The sequence below is a fragment of the Zonotrichia albicollis genome, chromosome W (assembly GCF_047830755.1).
Source record: "Zonotrichia albicollis isolate bZonAlb1 chromosome W, bZonAlb1.hap1, whole genome shotgun sequence".
Classification (NCBI taxonomy): domain Eukaryota; kingdom Metazoa; phylum Chordata; class Aves; order Passeriformes; family Passerellidae; genus Zonotrichia; species Zonotrichia albicollis.
Window position 1 is genome coordinate 9136057 of NC_133859.1, and position 20985 is coordinate 9157041.

Below are 20985 nucleotides of genomic sequence, written 5' to 3' on the forward strand. Positions count from 1 at the left end.
AGACAATGAAAGAACTCCAAACCTTCTTAGGCATGGCAGGGTAGTGCCAGCTGTGGGTTTATAATTATGGACTGTTCGCCAGACCCCTCTATGCTCCTATTACAAATGGGAACTGAGATCTCCAGTGGACAAGGGACGACACAAGGGCTTTCACCAGCTAGAGACCTCCCTCATGTTGGCTCCAGCTTTGAAACTTCCAGATGTAAGTAAAGCATTCTTTCTATTTTTCCACGCAAGGAATTGCCCTGGGAATATTGGCTCAAGACTTGGGTCCATACCAGAGGGTAGTTGCTTACTTCTCTAAGCAACTAGATGCAACAGCCGAAGGATGGCCAGGCTGACTCAGAGTTGTAGCAGCAGTTGTGCTGAACATTCAAGAAGCACACAAGTTTACCCTGGGACAAAAATGACTCTGCTAGTGTCCCACACAGTGTCCGCAGTACTGGAAGTAAAGGGTGGTCACTGGCTTTCACCAGAGAGGTTTCTGAAATACCAGGCCACCATGGTAGAGCAAGATGATGTAGAGATAGTGGTGACTAATATTGCCAACCCAGCTTCTTTTCTCAGTGGAATCAAGGAGAAGCAGTACACCATAGTTGCCTAGAGACCACTGAAGCTACCTACTCCAGCTGCCCAGACTTAAAGGACACTCCTCCGGACGATGCAGAGACCTGGTTCACTGACAAGAAAGCGACATTGCAAAGTTCACAGTGACTACCTGCAGAGAGGTAATAGAGTCTGGACCCTTACCAACAGGTACCACTGCACAGGATGCTGAGATAAATGCATAGACCCATGCCTTAGAAACAGCAAAAGGCATTCAGAGTTGCGCATGGAGCCATCTGGAAGGAGAGGGGACTGCTGACCTCACAGGGAAAGAAGAGACAATCCAGCTGCTGGAAGCAGTTCAGCTACCTGGAAAAGCCTATTAAGGCACATCAGAGATTGAGCTTAAAATTGGAGGAAAGAAATGAGCTGGTGGATGGAGAGGCAAAGAAAGCAGCAAAGGGTGAGGTACAGATTTTTTTTGAAGGTAAGCCGTAACACAATAATACTAACCAAAAGAGACGTACAACTGCAAGGGATGGGCTACCATTGAAAGAGAGCTAGTAATCCCTTCCCATTTTCGTGGTTACTAGTGAAGGAAGGGCACTAGAAAACACACTAGGGCCTAACTACTTAAAAGCCTTTTATAAAGTGTGGCTCCTTTCTCAAAATGACCAAGGCTGCGAGTGATAGAGAGTGCATTGAAATGAAGTGTTGACTTTGAAGTAGTAATTCCCACAGGCTTTCTAGAACACGCATCTGATTGAAAGAATTGTTGTATCGTTGTCAGGAATTTATATGCTACTATCACTCAGGTGAGCTGATAATGTGATCCTTGCCTCCAGACTAACCTCAAAATACCCCTCGGGCCAAAACTCGGTCAGACTGGGAGAGGCCATGGGCCTGTACAGCAGTGGCAAATCAACTTTTCAGAACTCCCAAGGAAAGGGGGGTATCAGTACTTACTGGTATTAATAGATACATTTTCAGGGTGGCCAGAAACATTCCCCACCAGAACTGACAAAGCTCAAGAGGTGACCAGATCATTTTTACAAGAAATAATCCCACGCTTCAGAGTTCCAGCCAAAATATCCTCAGATAAAGAATCACATTTCATTTCCAAAACAGTGCAACAGATTAGTAGCCATCTGGGCATAGATTAGGAACTTTACACCCCATACCGCCCCCAATCAAGCAACCAGGTGGAGAGAATGAATCATTTGATTAAGCAGCAAATCATAAGACTGGGGCAAGAAGTTAATCTACCCTAGCCCAAGCTCTTCCACTAGCACTATTGCAAATTCCAACTAATCCTTGAGCTAAAGGAATGCTGAATCCTTTTGGAATGCCTTAAAGAAGACCATATAGAATACAAGGGCAATGTCCAGAATGTCCACCTACATGGTGGCATTAAGCAAACAGCTCAGAGTAATTGAGAAACATGTGGCTGGAACTCGGAGCAAGGAGTTAGATAGCCTGGGGATGATGTATATGTTAAGTCTCTTACAGAGAAGACTTCGGAACCACAGTGGGAGAGACCACTGCAAGTACTTCTCACCACCTTCACTGCAATCAAAATCAAGGAGAAGAATGCATGGATCCATCACTCTCGGGTGAAGAAGGCCCAGAAGCCCCTTCAGGAGTGACACCAGGAGACAATGAACTGAGACTAAAACTTACTTGGGCAAAATGAGTATATTGCGGTCGGGAGTAGCTCATACTTTAGTGTACAGAATTGTTTTGTGTGTAAACGTAACTGAAATTTTAGAACTCGACAGTACCTCTACCCAATGCAATGCTGAATGGCCTTGGTCCCTGGCATTTAATCAGTATACTGGATCCATGGGAAAACCTTCTGAGATAAAAGATTTAAACATATCTACTGTAGTAATCCACGAGAATCAGGTATGTGAGGAGCAAGAATAGCAGGAACAGGAACTGTGAACACTTCAAGGAATCTGAGGAGAAGAAAAAGTAAAGTGCTCAGTCATCAATAGGATGGCTTATGAGAGACCAGATGTAATTAGTGTCTGAACCTCCCCTGGTGTATATGAACACCAGGAAGTCTGTGATAACCTAAGTGAATCAGACTGTTGGTGTAATTTCACCCTGATACAGCCTGTAGAAGTGACCTGCCTTTGAGCTCGGGTTACTATCAGACTTTCATTTGAATTCAAAGTGGACACTGCACTTTTTACCACAGCGGGGCCTTATACACCCCATACTAGTTCAGACTCTACCCAAACTCCAAACTTGAACCTAACGTAGTAAAGAATGTGACTGAACAACAGCTATTATTCAATCCAGAATGGTCTCTCAAACGTGTGGAGTTGATAATGCAAATTAACATTTCAAAAATCCAACCAGCCTGCTCCTCCTTCCTAAAACCTTCCTTTGAGGGCTGGACAACATGGTCACAAAAACAGGCATATCTCAGGAGCAGAATAGCTATCCCTTTCCTACTGAGATTGGATCAGTGATTGTCCCAGTCTGAGGCAGTTGGAATCTACTTAAAAGAGGTAGAGAGAGACCCCCTCAGAGCACAGCAGCAGGCTGTAGGATTTTGAGCATCACTTTTGTGCTGAGTGTTCCAAGTAGCAGAAACCTGATCCCAGTTTCTTCTGAGGCACTGCAATGAATTTAGGCTCTTCTCTCAAGATTTCCCCTCCATTATCTTCTGCCCTGAACACAGTCCACAGCTTGATCTTAGCTAGGGGCACGGTGGGTGAGGTTTTGTAGACCAGGAGAGACATTCCTGCTTGCCACACATCTGAGAAATCAGGTGCTTTGGAGGGAGAGGGAGAGGTTAGATTCCCTGAGGTCTCTACATTTCAGAACAAACATCTGCCTCAAGTATGACCTAAACCTCTGTCAGATACACTTGTGAAGTGTGTCTGAATTTGCAGTATGAGCCCAGCACATCCCTCTGGCAGGGAGGGATGGTCATGGACAGAAAGCAGTTCCTGTTCCCCATAACAAACATCTAACTGGCATATTAGGGACAAGATTAGGAGTTTTAAATGGAATTGATTCAGAAATACTGACGAATGAACTGGCTGCTGCAGCAGGTAGCCAAAATTGAAGCAGCCTTTATAGTAATCTCTATTGGCATTAGGAACTAGCCAGTGACAGATTTCAAAAGTACTGCCAAAGTAAGGAAGTATGAAGAGGCCGGGGACCAAGACCACAAGCTGATAGTAGAAGCACTTAGTTTAGTTCAAGATAATGTGTCTTTAGCTTTCAGTTGTATACAAGCACAGTTATGGATACAAGCAATAGCAGCTCTGATCATATAGGAAAGGGGTGAAGGTAATTTTCCAGCGGAAATTTGGAAAATTGAGTGGGATAATGCAATTGATTTTGAAAGGAAGTTTCAGTCCTGGTGGACTATGGTGAATTTCACCTATGATCCTGTTTCTAATGTGGCCACTGCCTTTGTGCTTACCATACGTAATGCTACTATTCATGTTATCCATCCCATCCTTGCCCTAAGATTAAACCATGAAGAAACAATACTCTATCCTTCAGAACATAGAGTGTGGGCACGAAAAGATGAATGGAAAGTGGCAGACAGTAAACTTAGAATCCTGCATTAGTAGAGAACAAATGGGATTCATTTGTGAAAGCAATACTGTTAATGCCCAAGATGTGTTTGGACACTGAACAGAGTATTTGCCACTTTGAAATTCATCCAGTCACTGACCAGAAAACTGTGCTCGTATATACTGGAAAGGGGTGTATGCTTGAGAACTGCTTGTGCTGCTGTACAAATTGATAGCAATGATGTTATTCTGTCTAGTAGAAACCATTCTAATCTCTGTGTTTGTAATTTTGTTATGATTATTGGGTGTGATATTTCGTATTTGGTACCAGTAACATCCCACCAGCTGATTACAGCCAATTACACAATGTATCACAGACTACTACCTACCCCTATTGGGATGAAACTTACATTGGTAAAACAATTAATTAAGCACCAAGACCTATTAGAAGTCTTGAAAAAAATCCAAGAAAGTGGGAAGAAAACCTTAATTACTGTCCAACATGATACAAAGGAGATAACCTGGGCTCTACAAAGAATAAAATAAAATATGGATCATCACTGGTGAGATGCGATCTTTCGGTGGTCACCAACTGCAAATGGAATCTTTAATAAGTTGTGCCACCCTATTGTAGTTTTACTAATATTAATTGGGATAAGCTTAAGATTATCTATTACATTGTTAATTTGGAACTGGAGAGTACTACAACGAATGGCTGTACTAACCTCTTTATCAAACGTACATAGTGAAGCATTAAAAGACACTTATTGTCATGAAAATTTTCATTAAGTAAAAGAATTGACTTATTTCCTAGGAAAGGGGGGAATGAGACAGAGTAGGGATCCATCCTGATGTAGGTGAAGCGTCTAACAACGGTGAAAAGTCTGTGAGGCCAAAGCTGAAGGAAAAACTTGCATGCCGAGACAGCAAGGAGACAGACAAAGAAAAACAGAAAAGACCACGAGGTCAATTTGCCCCGACCTAGAAATTCCTTTGATAAAGAAGAACTGGTGCTAAATGTCATGCGAGATGAATATGTATGAACTTATTGTGAAACTGTATGCATATGCATTTGGGAAGGGGATAAAAGGAGGTCTGAAATTTTCAGGGGTACGCATGCCTTTTGAGGAGAATTTTCTCCGTGTGCATCCGGTGCCGTAAATAAACATACCGAGCTTTACAACTTTTATAAAGTTGTGAGGTTTCTTCCTTTCTCCGCAAAACAATGGTTGGTGACAGCATCCCTTTTTGGAGAGAGCCCATGTCTTCAATAACATTGTTGATTTGATAGAGGTCATGGAGGAATTGCCACTTGTCTTTGTTGGGTTTTTTAATGACAAAGACAGGGGAGTTCCATGGTGAGGTGGTCTCTATGATGTGACCTTTTCGTAGCTGCTCCTCTATGAGCTACTCAAGCGCCTTTAATTTTTCTTTGTTTAGTGGCCACTGTTCTACCCACACTGGAGAATCAGTTTTCCAAATCAGCTTTTGGGTAAGGCACCTTTCAGTGGCTGCCACCCAAAAAACCTGCAGGGTTTCTGGGATGTCAGTTGTGGCCCCTATTCGGACCATGAGGTCTCTCCCCCACAAGGATTCCTTGTAGTCTAAAACAAATGGGCGTATAGAAGCCACTTTGCCTTTCAGTCCCTCAATTTGGACGACGCTTTTTGATTGTCTTGCTAATTGGATGCCCCCTACACCTTGCACATGTTCTGCCACGTTTTACAATTCCCAATGTGACGGCCACTCCTTGGAGGGCATGATCGTAACATCTGCTCCAGTATCTAGAAGTCCTTGTATAGATTTGTACTGTCCACCCCAGTGCAACCCACACGATAACTTGGGTTTTTCTCTTCCCAGTACCTGAGTCCAGCAGATGTTGGGATGGAGTGTATTTCTGAGGGTGTCTGCCTGCTCCTGGTCCCATGGAGGCTCAGGCACTGAGATGGCCTGGGTTATTATTTGACCTTTGGGCAGGTACACGGGTGGGTGAGTACAGTGGAGCCAAATGACAAACTTCTTCGAGTCTGATGATATGAGACCCAGAGGAATGTTAATTTCCTGGGGTGTGTGTTTTGTGTTCCCAAGGATGACGTACTTACTGTGACGTTTCTGGCAAAGCTGTGTCCAAGTACCTGGCTGTTCTGGGTTAACAGTTATGAAATGCCAGTTAGTGTCCTTGAGATGGAGAGGCTCTGTCAGTACCAATCTGAAAGGATTATAGGGAGAACTGGTGGTTAGATGTGACAGTGGTCACAGGGGTTTTCAGGATGAGGGAAGAGACGAGGATTTGACTCCATATTTCAGAAGGCTTGATTTATTATTTTATTATATATATTACATTACAACTATACTAAAGAATAGAAGGAAAAGTTTCATCTCAGAAGGCTAGCTAAGAATAGAATGGAATGAATAACAAAGGTCTGTGTATCGGACAGAGTCCAAGCGAACTGGGCTGTGGTTGGCCAATAATTGTAAACATCCAAGATGGGCCAATCACAGACGTACCTGTTGCATTCCACAGCAGCAGATAACCATTGTTTACATGTTGTTGCTGAAACTTCTCAGCTTCTCATCAGGAAAAAATCCTGAGAAAAGGATTTTCATAAAAAGATTTCTGTGACAGTTAGAATTGGTCTGGGATTGTCGCAGTTAAATGAATGTTTTGTCCTGTCCAATGCAAGTGTCTGACTTGGCACAGGTAGGTTCCTTGAACCTGTTTTTTTGTTCCCCTCTGGTGCTTGAATTGGACCCACCCTAGTTTTGTCATCGCGCTGGGAAAGGGAGCACTCCACGACTAGTTTTTTGGAAGGTCCCTCTGAGGAATTCTGATCTTTGAGCCTATTGTTTTTAAAATCCCAAAAGTGCTTTTTCAGAGGGCAGTTGGGCACATATTACAGCGTCCTTAGACGGACACTGTGGTGAGAGAAGGACGAGAATCTTGTTTCTTGATCAGAAGGCTTGATTTATTCATATAAGATATATAATACATTATAACTATACTAAAAAGTAAAAGAAGAGAAGTTGCAGAGAGCTGCTCAGCTAAGAATAGAATAGAAAGAATGAATAACAAAGTTCTGTGTCCAGGGAATCTGTCCCTGAGCTGCTCCTGTGATTGGCCTTTAATGGTACACATGGAAGATGAGCCAATCACAGGGGCATCTGCTACATTTCACAGCAGCTGATAACAATTGTTTACATTCTTCTTCTGGGGCTCTGCTTCCCAGAAGATGGACAAATGTGAAAGAAAGGATTTCTATGAAAAAATGTCTGCAACATCTCACCTTTCTAAATTGTATAAATTAAAAAGAAAAATGCTGATGTGAAATGAGCAGGAAATGTCTTCACCTGTAAAATATACAATACTAACAAATCACTAAAACAATCCTACAATCTAAGAAAATGCAAAAAACAATGCAAAGAGAATTCAAGTCCAAGCAGCTGGGTTTCAGGAACAGTCCAAGAGCTGAAGTTGTTTCCTTTGGACATCTGAGAGTCCTTTTTGGTCCCGAAAACAGACTTGCTGCAAAAGAGTCCCATCAATAGTTATCAAAAACCCATTGACAGTCTTACAACTATTTCAAACAATTTCAAACAATTTGAACAACTTTGGAATGTCCTTTTCTGGCCCTTCAATGGTTCAGTGCTTCAGAGCTGCTGCCCGCTATTTTCAATCTTTTTTATTTAATTTTGTATTTCGGTTTTTTTTTTTTTTTTTTTTTTTTTATCGAAAAAGAAAAGAGCAGCAGCAGAGCAGAGCAGTGCCAGAGAAGGAAAGGCCCTGGGGGCCCTGGCCCATGATGGACCAGGAACCCCAAAACTGGCCCACAAAGGGGGACCAGGACCAGTAGGAGAAACCTCAACCCCCAGTAACACCAAGAGGCCAAATGCTGGCCCTGGCCCAAAAACTTCCTGAGCCCAACGGCCCAGGCCAGACCCATGATGCAGGCTCTGCATTCCCACAGGCCTGCACCCTGCTGCCAGTACAATGGCAGCACGGGTGGTGACATGCTTCCTTTTCCCAAAACCACTGAGGCATGCCAGCAGCAGGGAAATAGAAGCCTTCCCCAGAAATCTCATCTGGGGTCTGGAGATGTTTGTTCCCCACAGCAAACCAGCTATGGTCTCCTCCATCTGTGCCCTCTCCCTCTGCACTGCAAACACAGGAGGTTTGTCTCTCATCTGCCCCATGGTTTCATCCCCACCCCCTCCGGGCTGGGAACCAAAGGCAGAGCTCTCGGGATGCACCTGCCCCCCGCCACTAGGGCGCAAGAGAGGCGGCAGAGATGGCAGCCTCCATGGGACCATCCCCGAAAAACCACCCCCGAACCCGCCGAGAATACTGATCTTAAAAGCAGGGAGACGGGCTTCCCCCCCCAGTCAGCTGCCGGGCAGCCCCCGCTCCACGGAAGGGAAGACCAGCCGCCGGGGCCGCTGCTACAGCAACCGGTCCGGGATGGTCCGAGCTCGAACAAGCCGCCGGTTCCAGGGCAGTCTCTGACGCCGACATGGAGGACACAGCCTCCGACAACGGCAGGACTGCCGGGGCAGCCTGTGCAGGCAGTGGGGGGGAAGCCAGAACCGGGGAGGGAATCTCGCTGGATGTAGGAGTGGCCGTGGGCTTTTCCGAGGGTCCCGCAGGTTCGGCGCCGTCTCCAGCACCATCCTGAACAGGGACCGTCTCAGCTTGAGGCGGCGAGGAGGCCGATGGAAGTGGCAGAGGGGCCGGAGGGGCCGGAGAGATCTCCTCCGCTGAGCCGGAAGCTGGAGACGCGTCATCGTCGCTTAGCAACTCAGCAGCCACAGGAAGTGCCTCTTCTGCATTCTCAGACGCAGGCGCTGGCAGGGGCGGGGAGGCCTGTGAAGCCGTGGGCGGGACCTCCTGGAGAGGCGGCTGCCCCGGTGAGGCGGGTCTTGAAGGCGGACGCAGCGCTGGCAGGGGCGGCACCAACGGCGCTGGCTCGAGCGGGACCGCCCATTCCCATCCCCCCGGAGAGAGAGAAGGGGGGGGAGGAGAAGGTTTCGTCTGCGCAGGCTCAGAAGAAAGAGTAAAAAAAACTTCTTCGTGCGGCGAAGTTTCGCCCCCCCCCCCGCCGCGACGCAGCGGGGGCTGGGAAGCCCCCACTCATCCCCCGCCGGGTCTTCTCCCACTGGGAACGGTGGAAACGGAGCCTGCCCATAGCAGTTAGAAATCCATTGAAAAACAGCTGCTCTCCATTTCAAAACTGGGAAGAGCTTTATAAATGCTGGGTAGATAGAAGGCAAAACACGTCCCTGGCCCCAGACGAACTGGAAAATGGAATTCATGCACTCCCAGACAAAAACATCCAAGGCGTACAGGACATCAGTAAAGAACCCAAAAAGCTTTGCCCATCGAAAGAACTCATAGAGATCTGTTGCTGACAGAAAAAACCCATCTTCTCTACACCATTCTTGCCAGAGGGCAATAAGTTTCTCCTCTGAAGGGGAGAACTGAACCTCTTCCTGCAAGGCATGTGTCTGCCATACCAACAGCCACAAACTACAAAGGGCTGGTTCATCAGGAAGGGAAAAGCCAACAGTACCTTTTGAAAGTGTCCAGCTTGCTCTGGGCAGCTCCTCGGGTCTGCTGCTGTCTCTGAACATCTTCCTGAAGGTTTTCCAGAAGGTTCACTTGTGGTCAGCCTTGGCTGTGAACTCTGTCCAAATCAGGATCTTCAGTTCTGCAACTCCTGGCTGAATCCACTTCTGTGGTCACTTCAAAGCAACCATCACTTGCTACACATACAGGATTTTTCCCAGTGCAGCAATTTTGCTCCTCTGGTCTCATCAAATTAATTTTTGCTCTGACACGAGGGGTCACCAGATATTGCAGTGGCCTTAGACGGTCACTGTGGTGAGAGAAGGATGAGAATCTTGTTTCTTGATCAGAAGGCTTGATTTATTCATATAAGATATATAATACATTATAACTATACTAAAAAGTAAAAGAAGAGAAGTTGCAGAGAGCTGCTCAGCTAAGACTAGAATAGAAAGAATGAATAACAAAGTTCTGTGTCCAGGGAATCTGTCCCTGAGCTGCTCCTGTGATTGGCCTTTAATGGTACACATGAAAGATGAGCCAATCACAGGGGCACCTGCTACATTTCACAGCAGCTGATAACAATTGTTTACATTCTTCTTCTGGGGCTCTGCTTCCCAGAAGATGGACAAATGTGAAAGAAAGGATTTCTATGAAAAAATGTCTGCAACAGGCACACAATGTTCTAATTTCCCACAAAGATGGCAAGGTCAGTAAGAGTTCGATGGTCTGTCCTTGGCTTCGGGATACACTGAGGCTGGCTGGTGGATGGTGAATCAGGGGCGTTTGCAGCTGCGATCCTCCTCAGTTATTGAAGCGAAGGAAGACGACCCACCTTTGTTGATCAGCATCGACTTCAATTTATTGATTAAATCAGACACCTTTTATAACAGCGTTAATTCACTTCATGCATGTTGCAAAATCCGAGCTCACGATAGGTCAGAGATTACACACCAACCCCTCCTTTTGTTTTCAATACCAAGTTTTGTGTTCTCAAAACTTACTTTTACTTTCCCAAAACAGCCAAAGATAGAATGTTCACCTGTTATGAGAAAACGGCCTTAGAACCCTGGTATGAAAGGTTCTCAACGCCTTAATGTTTATCATTTTTCTTTCCCATACCTTATCCAAGGACAAGTGTCCGGTTATCTCGGCTGTTTGAGGGGCCTGGAAAGGCCCGGGGTGGCCTTGGGGCAGCCCGCGCATCGAAGGACGAGAAGAGGCTTCAGTTCTTCTTTCGGTTTTTATGTTTATTAATTGTTTATCTTAAAGATGTTCTTTCAGCCGAACAGAGATCTGTTCAGCAGTCAGCCATGGGCACACTGTCTGCCCTCCCGGGCAGCCACGTATCTTTATACCCATTGTTACGTGTACAATATTTATCATTTTTCCCCAATACCATCTATTCTTATAACTCGGTGCACTCTCAGTAATAACCAATCCAAGAGTGCCACCATGGCCAAAGAAGATGGAGGAGAAGAGGAAGAAGAAGAAGGACAGGACACACCCCAATTCCTCCATCTTACTCCTCTAAACCCCCCTGTACATAAATCCTAAACCTTGTGTCTCACTCTCTAATTAACTAATCCCTTCACCATTCACCCTGTGAAGCCCTCATCCTTGTCGTCTCCTGTGCAGGACCAAAGTCCAGCCACCAGACACTTCTGGCAACATTCCAGGACTCCTGAGCCCCCCAAGGTGGTCTCGGTGGCTCAGCATCTCAGGACTGAGATCTTGAGATCCGACAGACAAGATATTTACTTGTTATTAAAAACAACCTGAGAACTTCTGCTGTTTACAGAAACAGGCAGTGACAATTTGCTCCTCACAGCTGCCTTTTAAGCCATTTCTGAAAAAATCTCCAACACTCAGTGGTCTCGGTCTCTCGTCCTGATTGGCAGGGGTGATGGTAACTTTCTTCGCACACACTTCTAGCATTGCTTGTAGTGTTGGTGTTGGATCGAGGGGCAGGGTCAGGATGGCAGCCGGATACTTTTCATTGACATTCTGTTTAGCAATCTCGGTGAGGACTTCCATCCTGGCTCGTTCATTCTGATTTTGCAAGTCCACAGCTTTCTTCAACCTTTCCACAAAACTCAAAAAGGACTCAGATGAAAATTGTGTTATTTTTAAATAGTTCTCAAATGGAATATCGGGATGCAACCTTGTCCGATTTTCAGCTGTTTGGATGGCCTGGAAAGGCCCGGGGTGGCCTTGGGGCAGCCCGCGCTTCAAAAGACGAGAAGAGGCTTCAAATCTTTTCTCGGTCTCGGTGTTTATTAATTGCTTATCTAAAAGATTTTCTCTCGGCCCGACAGAGGTCTGCTCAGCAGCCAGCCATGAGCACACTCCCTGCCCTCCAGGACGGTCACCTATCTTTATACTCAAAGTTATGTATACAATATTTATCATTTTTCCCCAATACCTTTTACCCTTATTAACCAGTGCACTTTCAGTAATAACCAATCCTAAAGTGCCACCATCACCACAGAAGATGGAGGAGAAGAAGAAGAAGAAGAAGGACAGGACACGCCCCAATTCCTCCATCTTACTTCTCTAAACCCCCCTGTACAGAAATCCTAAACCCTGTGTTTTACTCTCTAATTAACTTATCCCTTCACCATTGACTCCGGTGAAATCCTCCTATCCTCGTACAAGTGTCGTCTCCTGTGTAGGATCAAAGTCCAGCCACCAGACACTTCTGGCAACATCCCAGGACTCCCGAGCCCCCCAAGGGTGGTCTCGGTGACTCGGCACCTCAGTCCTGAGGTGCTGAGATCCCACACAACCTGAAGAAAGCTTTCTCAGCTGCTTTAACACTTGCTTTTAGAGCCCCTCTGGGAATGTCCTCTGCTTGACTTGCTCCGTTCTCCCACTCACCCTGCCCACAAAGATGGTCCACTGAAACCATGTTACCATAAGCATCAATGGCATTGTCCTCATGTTGCCTTCTGATACAAGGCTGGCGACTTGGTTTCAAGAGACAGCACGGCGACTCATTCTCTAGGGCCGCTCAGGCCTAAGAAACACGCTGACACTAACGTGGTGGACGATCAAAGGCCTTTATTATCTCTTCTCGTGGTGTTTTATAGTCTAAGGGGCTTCTACGTCAGGCGAGGTTCTGTCTTTACCATCTATGGTTAGTAGGGAATGGAAACTTACAGGGAAAATGGAAAATTACTGGCATGTGGTTTAGGGGGCTGCATTCCTATGTTAATTTTCTTATCTAAGGGAACAGGGGCCCTGTCTTCCCTTAACATCGCGAGATCTTCTGAACGCCTGGCCCTATCTGCTACATCTCCCCCCCCTTTTTCACAAATGAATGAGGTAGTCATATACATAGGTACTGAAATGAGGTATAAGGTGGCAGTTCGATAAGGGAAAGGGGGTTTGGTAAACCTGAGTAAGTTTTCGCCAGTCAAGTTTAGGACTTGTGGCTGGCAGTTTTCCCTGGTTGGATTCGTCGGCCTATGAACAGGATGTTGTCTCGTTCCAGGCGGGTCTGAACGAATGAGACCAGCTTGTTTAGCAGGCAAGGTCCGAAGGTAACCGCTAGAAGCAGCAATGCCAATGGACCCATTAGGGTAGAAATCAGAGTGGTTAGCCATGGTGATTGATTGAACCAGGACTCGAACCAGCCCTGCTGGGCTTCCCTGTCCTTCTGCTTCTGAGCCAGTCTGTTTTGGAGTTCCACCATGGAGTCTCTTACGACTCTTGTGTAGTCTGCATAGAAGCAGCACTCCTCTCTCAAGGCGGCACACAGGCCCCTTTGCTGCATGAACAGGAGATCTAGACCTCGCTTGTTCTGCAAGACCACTTCCGAGAGAGAGGAGACTGACTTCTCTAGGAAGGAAATGGATTTCTCGATCCTTTGCAAGTCCTCATCGATTGTCATTTGCAGCTGGGACAGTCCTTGGTGCTGTGTCGCTAGGGCTGAGACACTCGTTGCCGTTCCTGCTGCTCCTAAACTGAGCAACATGGCGATAGTTACACCTGTTATTATTTCTCTTTTGTGGAGCCGGCTGGGTTCTTCAAAAAGGTGGTACACTTCTTCGTCTGAGTGGTACAGAACTCTAGGAACAATCAGAACTTGGACACAAAAGTCGTTAGAGTCATCAAATTTGGCAAGGGACACACAGGGACTCACTCCAGATCGCTGGCAAACCCTCATCTCAGGTGCGGATGGGACTGCTCACTTATTGTTTTTCCTGTTAGGCTTGACAACTTCGGTGCAGACGTTGCCTCTCCGCCTAGCTAGGGTTGCATTGCCAAAGCATCTGCCCTGGCCTGTGACTTGACTCAGGGTGATTCCTTTCTGAGGGGCTTCTCATCTGCACTGGTGAGGGGCATTAGCTGTGGAGTAACTGAAGGGAGTGTTTAAAGCGATTCCTTCATAAAAGGGGGGTTTGACATAGTAACAAAGCCAGCAGGATTCGGTTAGGTTAGGGTTGGATTCATTCAGGGATATAAAGGTAGCTTCTAACATATGAAGGATTGGGTCCGGGTCCGACCTGGCTGCGCGGTCTGTCTGAATGGCTTCCGCATGGCCGGTTGGGACTTTGCTGACCCCTGTGGGTAAGGTTTTAGGGTAGGTTGCATTTCTCTCTTTCGGCACACTTTTAATCACTTTGTTTGGTCCGACCGCTCGGGGCGCCGACGGTTAGGGCCTGATAATTCGCACATTTACTCTTTCTTTTGACCCTTGAAGGACTACTGTCCACGTTCGGCCTATGGCCCAACTGGGGTGATGTGGCTGAAAGACTGTCATGTTATAGCTTGTGCATTTCTGAATTTTTGGGATTTTATGGTGATTATGATAAAAGCTTCCCTGGAGGAAGACGGGTGTTTTGCAGCCGCTGGGTGCCCAGGAGAACTGTAAGAATTTGTAGGGCTCTTGTGGATCTCACCCAGGCCCCGACGGTCTGGCATCTGTAACAATGGTTTCGCAGCCCCAGTGCCCACAATATCCCCACCCTGGGTGATTGCAGTAGCTTTTTCTTGGGTTTGAAGCTGGGCACCAGTAGGATAGGTACATGTGTGTGGCGTGTGGGGAATTGGGGTCTACTTTTGGTTGTCTTGGAAACAGGTCGATTACGTGGAGCACGAAGGATGGAGTGTTCGGTGTGGTGGTTTCTTTGAGCACCTTGTCGCTACTAAGGTGTCCCATGAACCACTTGAATGGCTGATGGGGGTAGTGGTCTGGGCTGGCTTGCCTTCTAGCAACAAACCTTAACAGCAAAATCACACAGAAACACCGTTGATGCTTGGGTCTCACTCGTGCGGGCCTCTCGGGCGCTGTCTGGCGGCTTGTTGGTCTGTCACTTTCTTCTGGGATGGGCATGTACGCGTCACGAGGACGTCCTATGAGCATGTCCTGTAAACAGAAACTCACAATTCTCGTCAGTCTAAGTGGGCACTACCTGACTTTGCCGTCCTTTTTGACAGCCGCATACCTTCTCTCCGTGAGCTTCAGCCTCCAGCCCCGTTCTCATTTGCCCAGCTCTGTTCTAGTTACAACCTGCGGGTCCTCCTCTAGCGTTCGGTTGGCCCAGTGTTTTTGGACGGGACTGTTTGTTTCGTCTCCCCTAGGGAACTGATTCAGTGCTAGCAAAGTGGTTGCCAGCATACTCACTTGATCTCTTGGGGGAATGGCATTGGCAAAGCCCTCTGCTTTCGCCAACACTTCTAGCTTGGTTTTCAGGGTCTGGTTTGCTCTCTCTACTATGGCCTGCCCGGTACTGTTATATGGGATACCTTGCGCTAATGAGATGCCCCATTATGAGGCGAATTCCTGTACTGGTTTGGAGGTGAAATTGGACCCGTTGTCCGTTTTGATCTGCTTGGGGATACCAAGCCAAGCCATAGCTGTCAGCCAGTGCTGAATTGTGGCCTTGGAGTTTGTTTTGGGGTGCTGCGTGGCTATGATCGTTCCACTATAAGTGTCCACTGTCACTGCAAGCCATGCTCGGGGCTTCAGCAGTTGACACCAGGTGAAGTCCGACTGCCAGATCTCTGAAGGCTTGAGACCTCTCGGGTTGACCCCACAGGTCCGTGGGGGTGACTTCTGGAAATAAGGACAGGTGGCTACCACGTGTTTTGCGTCTGCCGTCGGGATCCCGCATTTCTTCGCCAGTGCTTTGGCTCCGAAGTGGAGCGACTCGTGCAGCTGACGAGCTTCCTGCAACGTCCATACGCCTTTTGCTGCGGCGTCCGCTTTGTCGTTGCCGATCTGGAAGTAACCTTTGACTGGGTCGTGGCTGTTAACGTGAATGACTGACACGGTGCCCTGTCGCGAGGAGAGCGCTTCTTCCAGCATTAGGGCTGCTGCTGATGTAGACACTCCTGGTCCTGCCATGGCTAGGCAAAGCCTTGCCACGAATATAGAGTCCGTTACTATGTTAAGGTGTTCCTCTTGAAAGAGTCCGCACGCCAAGACGACTGCTGTCGCCTCCAGCTGTTGCACTGACAGTGTGGGGTCACACGCTTTGATGCAATGCCATTGCTCTCTTGCCTGCCACACTGCTGCTGCGGTTGAAGTCGTGGAGGAAGCGTCTGTGAAGACCGTCAATCCTGGCTGCGGTCGGTCCTTGACCTTTGGCGGCATGTCCATGTCGACTACGGTCAGCAGTTGAGTCCAGGGTGGTTTGGAGCAGTAGGAGATTTCTCCTCCGAAGCCGGTGAGAGCAAGGGCTAGGTACTCCAATATTTCGGCTGACTCCGTGGTCGGTTGCTTGCGAAATGGAAGGTGGATGCTTGTCGGCTCGGTTCCTAGGTGTTTCAAGGCGAGTTTCCTGCCTTTCATGATGAGGTTAGAGATGCATTCGATTCCCGGGGGGAAAGCATGGGCAGGTCTTCCGAGAACCACCCATTGGATCGGTCGGGCCTTTTCAGAAGGTCCTTGAGCCAGTGCTCCCACACTCCCCCTCGGTGTAAAATGAACATATAAGTCCAGTGGCTTGACTGGGTTCCACCTGGCGAGTGTGCTCGTGGACATCTGGCTTTCGATGAAGTCGAGGGAGCTCGTTGCTTGCGGTGTCAGCTCCTTGGGTTCCCAGGGGTGCTTTCTTTTCAGAAGGTCATATAGGGGGTTTATGACCTCGGGAGGAATCAGGATGATGTTGCGAAGCTACTGCAGCGATTCCACCAGGCATTTCACGTTGTGTAGTGTTTTGACGTCTCGACCAACCTTCACGTCAGGGGGTGTCACGTAGGAGCTTGTGATCCCCACTCCCAGGAAGGTCACACGGGGTCCTCTCTTGATCTTTGCGCTCGTGATCTTGAAACCGTTGGCCTGAAGGGTTTCCATAATTGTGGACACCAGGGGATCCACTCGGCTTGCCGATGGTGCTGTGACCAAGGTGCGGGGAAAAATCTTGCAGTCTGGTCCCGTGTCCGCCCAGAACTGAAACTCCATGGTGCGCGGATCCCGACTGCCGTAAAGGCGGCATGTCCCTCACACCTTTAGGGGTTCTTTCTCTATTCTCATGGCCAAGGCTACCCAGCGGTCTCTCTCTGGGGCCTCTCCCGCTGGTCCTGTGGCAACAGCGCGGCCTGTGGCGGTGGGAGGTGCGAGGGTGTTACCGGCCGTGCTGCCCCGCTCTGCCACTGCACCGTAGGCAGGGATGCAAAATTGACTGCTCTCTGTGAGGGCACAGGGCAAGAGGGTCTCTTGCCCCCTTGGGGGTTGCTGTGGCTGGCCCGCTGCATCGGGGCGTCTTCCCACAGCTCCTACAGATCTCTCTCGGGCGTGCCCGGAGCAAGGATGCCGCCAGGGAAAGCTGTGCCGGCTGGGGACAGCTCGCTGAGTTGCTGCCCTTCCCCCGAAGCCCGGGCTGACACGGTCATCCTGCCACCCCTGCTTAAACACAATCTGCCCCGCCCCATCAAAAAGCATGCGGCTTATTTGCGTAATAACAAAAGTGAGCAGATCATTATTGCTGGAAAGGTTGTCCACGAGAGTGGGTACTACAGCTGAATTGACTCCTCTTTCTGAAATCGCTTTGACTTCCCTTGGGTTAACTGGGGTATATGCCCCCCTTTGGTCTCCCTGCACTCCAGTGACCTTCACCGGGAAAGCGTTCATGGACGCTGCCGGTGCTTGGCTTCTACACGTTGCCCCTACTTTTCCCCAGTCGGTGAGCCCGTTTTGCAACCGTTTCTCGATATTGTTTAAAGCGTTATTCGGTTTCGCTCGAAACCATATTAATTCTGGTCTCTCGGTTTCCGAGTCCGAGCCGGGCTCGGTCAGCTCTCCCGAGCTGTCTGAGCAGCTGTGACTTTACTCTGAGGCGGAAGCAGACTGCGGGTAAGCTTCCGGCGCTCCGTGCCGTTTTGTGCGGCTCCGACCCCGCTCCTCCCTTCGGGGGTGGTGCTGTTCCTTCTCCCTGGGCTCCCCCCACCTCCTGCTGGGGGAGGTCCTTGCCCTATAAGGACCTAATTTGAATAGAGCGCTCTGATTGGTCCTACTCTCTACCGCGGGGGCCACCCCTTCTCCCCCCTCGCCTGCGCATGCGTTGTCAAGCAGACTGACTGCATTTCCGCCCCCCGCCTCCTGCCTTCCGCCCTTGCCATGCCATTGGGCACCATTTTCAAACACACATGGCAGGGTCGAGTTTCTACCGATCTCGGCGGGGTCCAACAATCTGGCCGCGCTCCGCGCCATCTCTGCCTGTCCCCGCCAGAAGAAACGCACGTGCGGCTCTGCCTCCCACGCTGGGCTGGCGACCGGCGGGGAAGGGACGCATAGAGAAACCACGCATTTTTCGGAAGGTTCCGCGGGGGGCTGGGACCCGGCGGGCTCCGTGAGAGGGTCGGGGGGTCTCCTGGGGGCTCCGGGGGGTCTGGGCTCAGGCTCCGGGAGGGGTGGAACACGCCCAGCCTCGGCATATTCCCGCATTCAATCTGATCGCTCTCAGACGCTGTGTGCATCGTGGCCCCCACCCCCCGCTTTACTGCAACAAATAAACGTATACGCGCGGCTTTCTATGTCTCCTGTTCTTCTAATGCCTTGCGTAGGGTCTCTTCTACTTTCCCCCACACTTTGAGGCTTTTACCACTGCCTGAGGACTTAGTATCCTCTGCTAAGGCGGCAGTGCGCTTCTCCCACACTTCCGAATATAATATATTTACTGGACGTTCGATCATCCCCAGCTCTAGGAGCCTTGCGATAGCAAGATTAGAATTCCTGAGCTCACATTTAATTCCCCATTGCTCATGAGCCTGACTTACGACCCTCGCTGTGGATCCCATGGTCCACGCTGGTCCGGAGGTGACCGCTCGCTGCACTAGGCCAGCTGTGCAGCTGCCGCTCTGTGTCCAGGCGAATTCCCGTTCCCCGGGCGCTTTCCCGGGTTTCGGCACCATAATGTTGCCTTCTGATACAAGGCTGGCAACCTGGTTTCAAGAGACAGCACGGCGACTCATTCTCCAGGGCCGCTCGGGCCTAAGAAACACGCTGACACTAACGTGGTGGACGATCAAAGGCCTTTATTATCTCTTCTCGTGGTGTTTTATAGTCTAAGGGGCTTCTACGTCAGGCGAGGGTCGGTCTTTACCATCTATGGTTAGTAGGGAATGGAAACTTACAGGGAAAATGGAAAATTACTGGCATGTGGTTTAAGGGGCTGCATTCCTATGTTAATTTTCTTATCTAAGGGAACAGGGGCCCTGTCTTCCCTTAACATCGCGAGATCTTCCGAACGCCTGGCCCTATCTGCTATATCCTCATTAGACCACAGTGTGGGTAAATTGGCTCTCACTTCTTTCTACCATGCCGTTTCCCACAAAAGAAATTCAGTTTGGGATAACAGGCAGGGGCGCCAAACTCTTCTGGTCTCTCTGAGTGCCACTGAGGGAACCCTGGCCTGGCCAGCACCATGATAGTGAACAGCGCGGGGGGGGAGGGGGAGCACTCTTCTGTGCCCCAGGGATGCAGAAGGCAGCTAGGCTGATTGCCTGCAGCAGAGGACATGCTGGAACAATGGCGGAAGATGAAAGGGACGACTCTTAGCAGAGGTTAATCCAAGGTTTATTTCAGGAGCACCAGGGAGCCCCTAAAACCTCAGGGGCCTCCTGCTGAGAGCCCCGGGAGAGGTGCTGTTTTGGTTTAGAACAAATTTGGGAGAGAATTTCCCAAAGGGGCTTTGGTAGAAAAGTAAATTCAATTGGCCCCTCCCCTCAACCGGACTGTAAGAAAATGCTTTTTTGGAGTTAGGTGGAAAAAACCTGTTTATTAAATAATACAATTTAAACAATATCAAGCAATAAAATTTTTTGTTGTTCGAAAAGAGATGACAAACTGAGAAAGTCCCCTCCCCAGGTTGCGGCTTAGCTTACTTAGTCTTTTATCAGTTTTTCTGGTGCTGGAAATGTCGCAGGCTAGGCTCGGCCCGGTGGGCTACAGGTGCAGCTGCTGGTGCTCTCTTGGGTGTTTAGTCTAGAGCAGGTTTTAAGAGGTCTAATGAAAAGGGAAAAAAACAAAAGTCTAGGGAACCTTTTTGCTTTAGCTAACTAAACTAACTAAAAGCAAAAAAGAGCTGTGTCTTGCTGTCTGTTTATTTGCAGACAACATAGTCCAGGAGGAGGAATGTGTAGGAGTGAGAGCAGTGTCTGGAAAAAAACTGTGCACTTCTTTTCTCTTTTTTTTACTTTTTGGAACAAGTTTTAAAGGTACAAAACTTATTATTCAGCATAAACAAAACGAGACGATTTGGGATAAAAGCATTATATAGTCAACTTAGGACATTTTACTCTTTATTATTATAACATTTGCCTAATACTAAAACTAATATAAATTCCAACTTTATAAACACATACATTATACATTTATTATACAGCTATACACAGATAATTGTAATAGCATTTAGCAAACAGTGATATTTACACATAGGTCTTACTCCACAATTAGATTTTTTTGAGGTATATATTGTGTTCTTTTATTTTTTTGCATTATTTATTATGTGCAACTTGATCTGTGAGTAAAAACAATTTTATGAATGGGTTTGTCTGTATTTGAGGCAGAATTAATTTAAACTGTCTTCTTTAACAAAATTTTGACATGTACTGCTGGGACTTTGTTTTTATTTACTTTATACAAAGGCTTAGATTGGGCAGGGCTTACTCGCTTAGTAGAGCTTAGGGTGTTAACTAACTAGGTGGCTTTTGCTAGATGCTGCTTTTAGTTTGTGAAAGATTTTTTACTTAATGCTTTTAATGTGGTTTTTAACACTGTCGTATTTTTTTATTTTGCTTGCAGCTGGTGTATGGTAGGGAATATGGTACACTCAATGTTATGTTCTTTAGCTGGGGTATAGATAAGGCTGTTTTTGAAATGAGTTT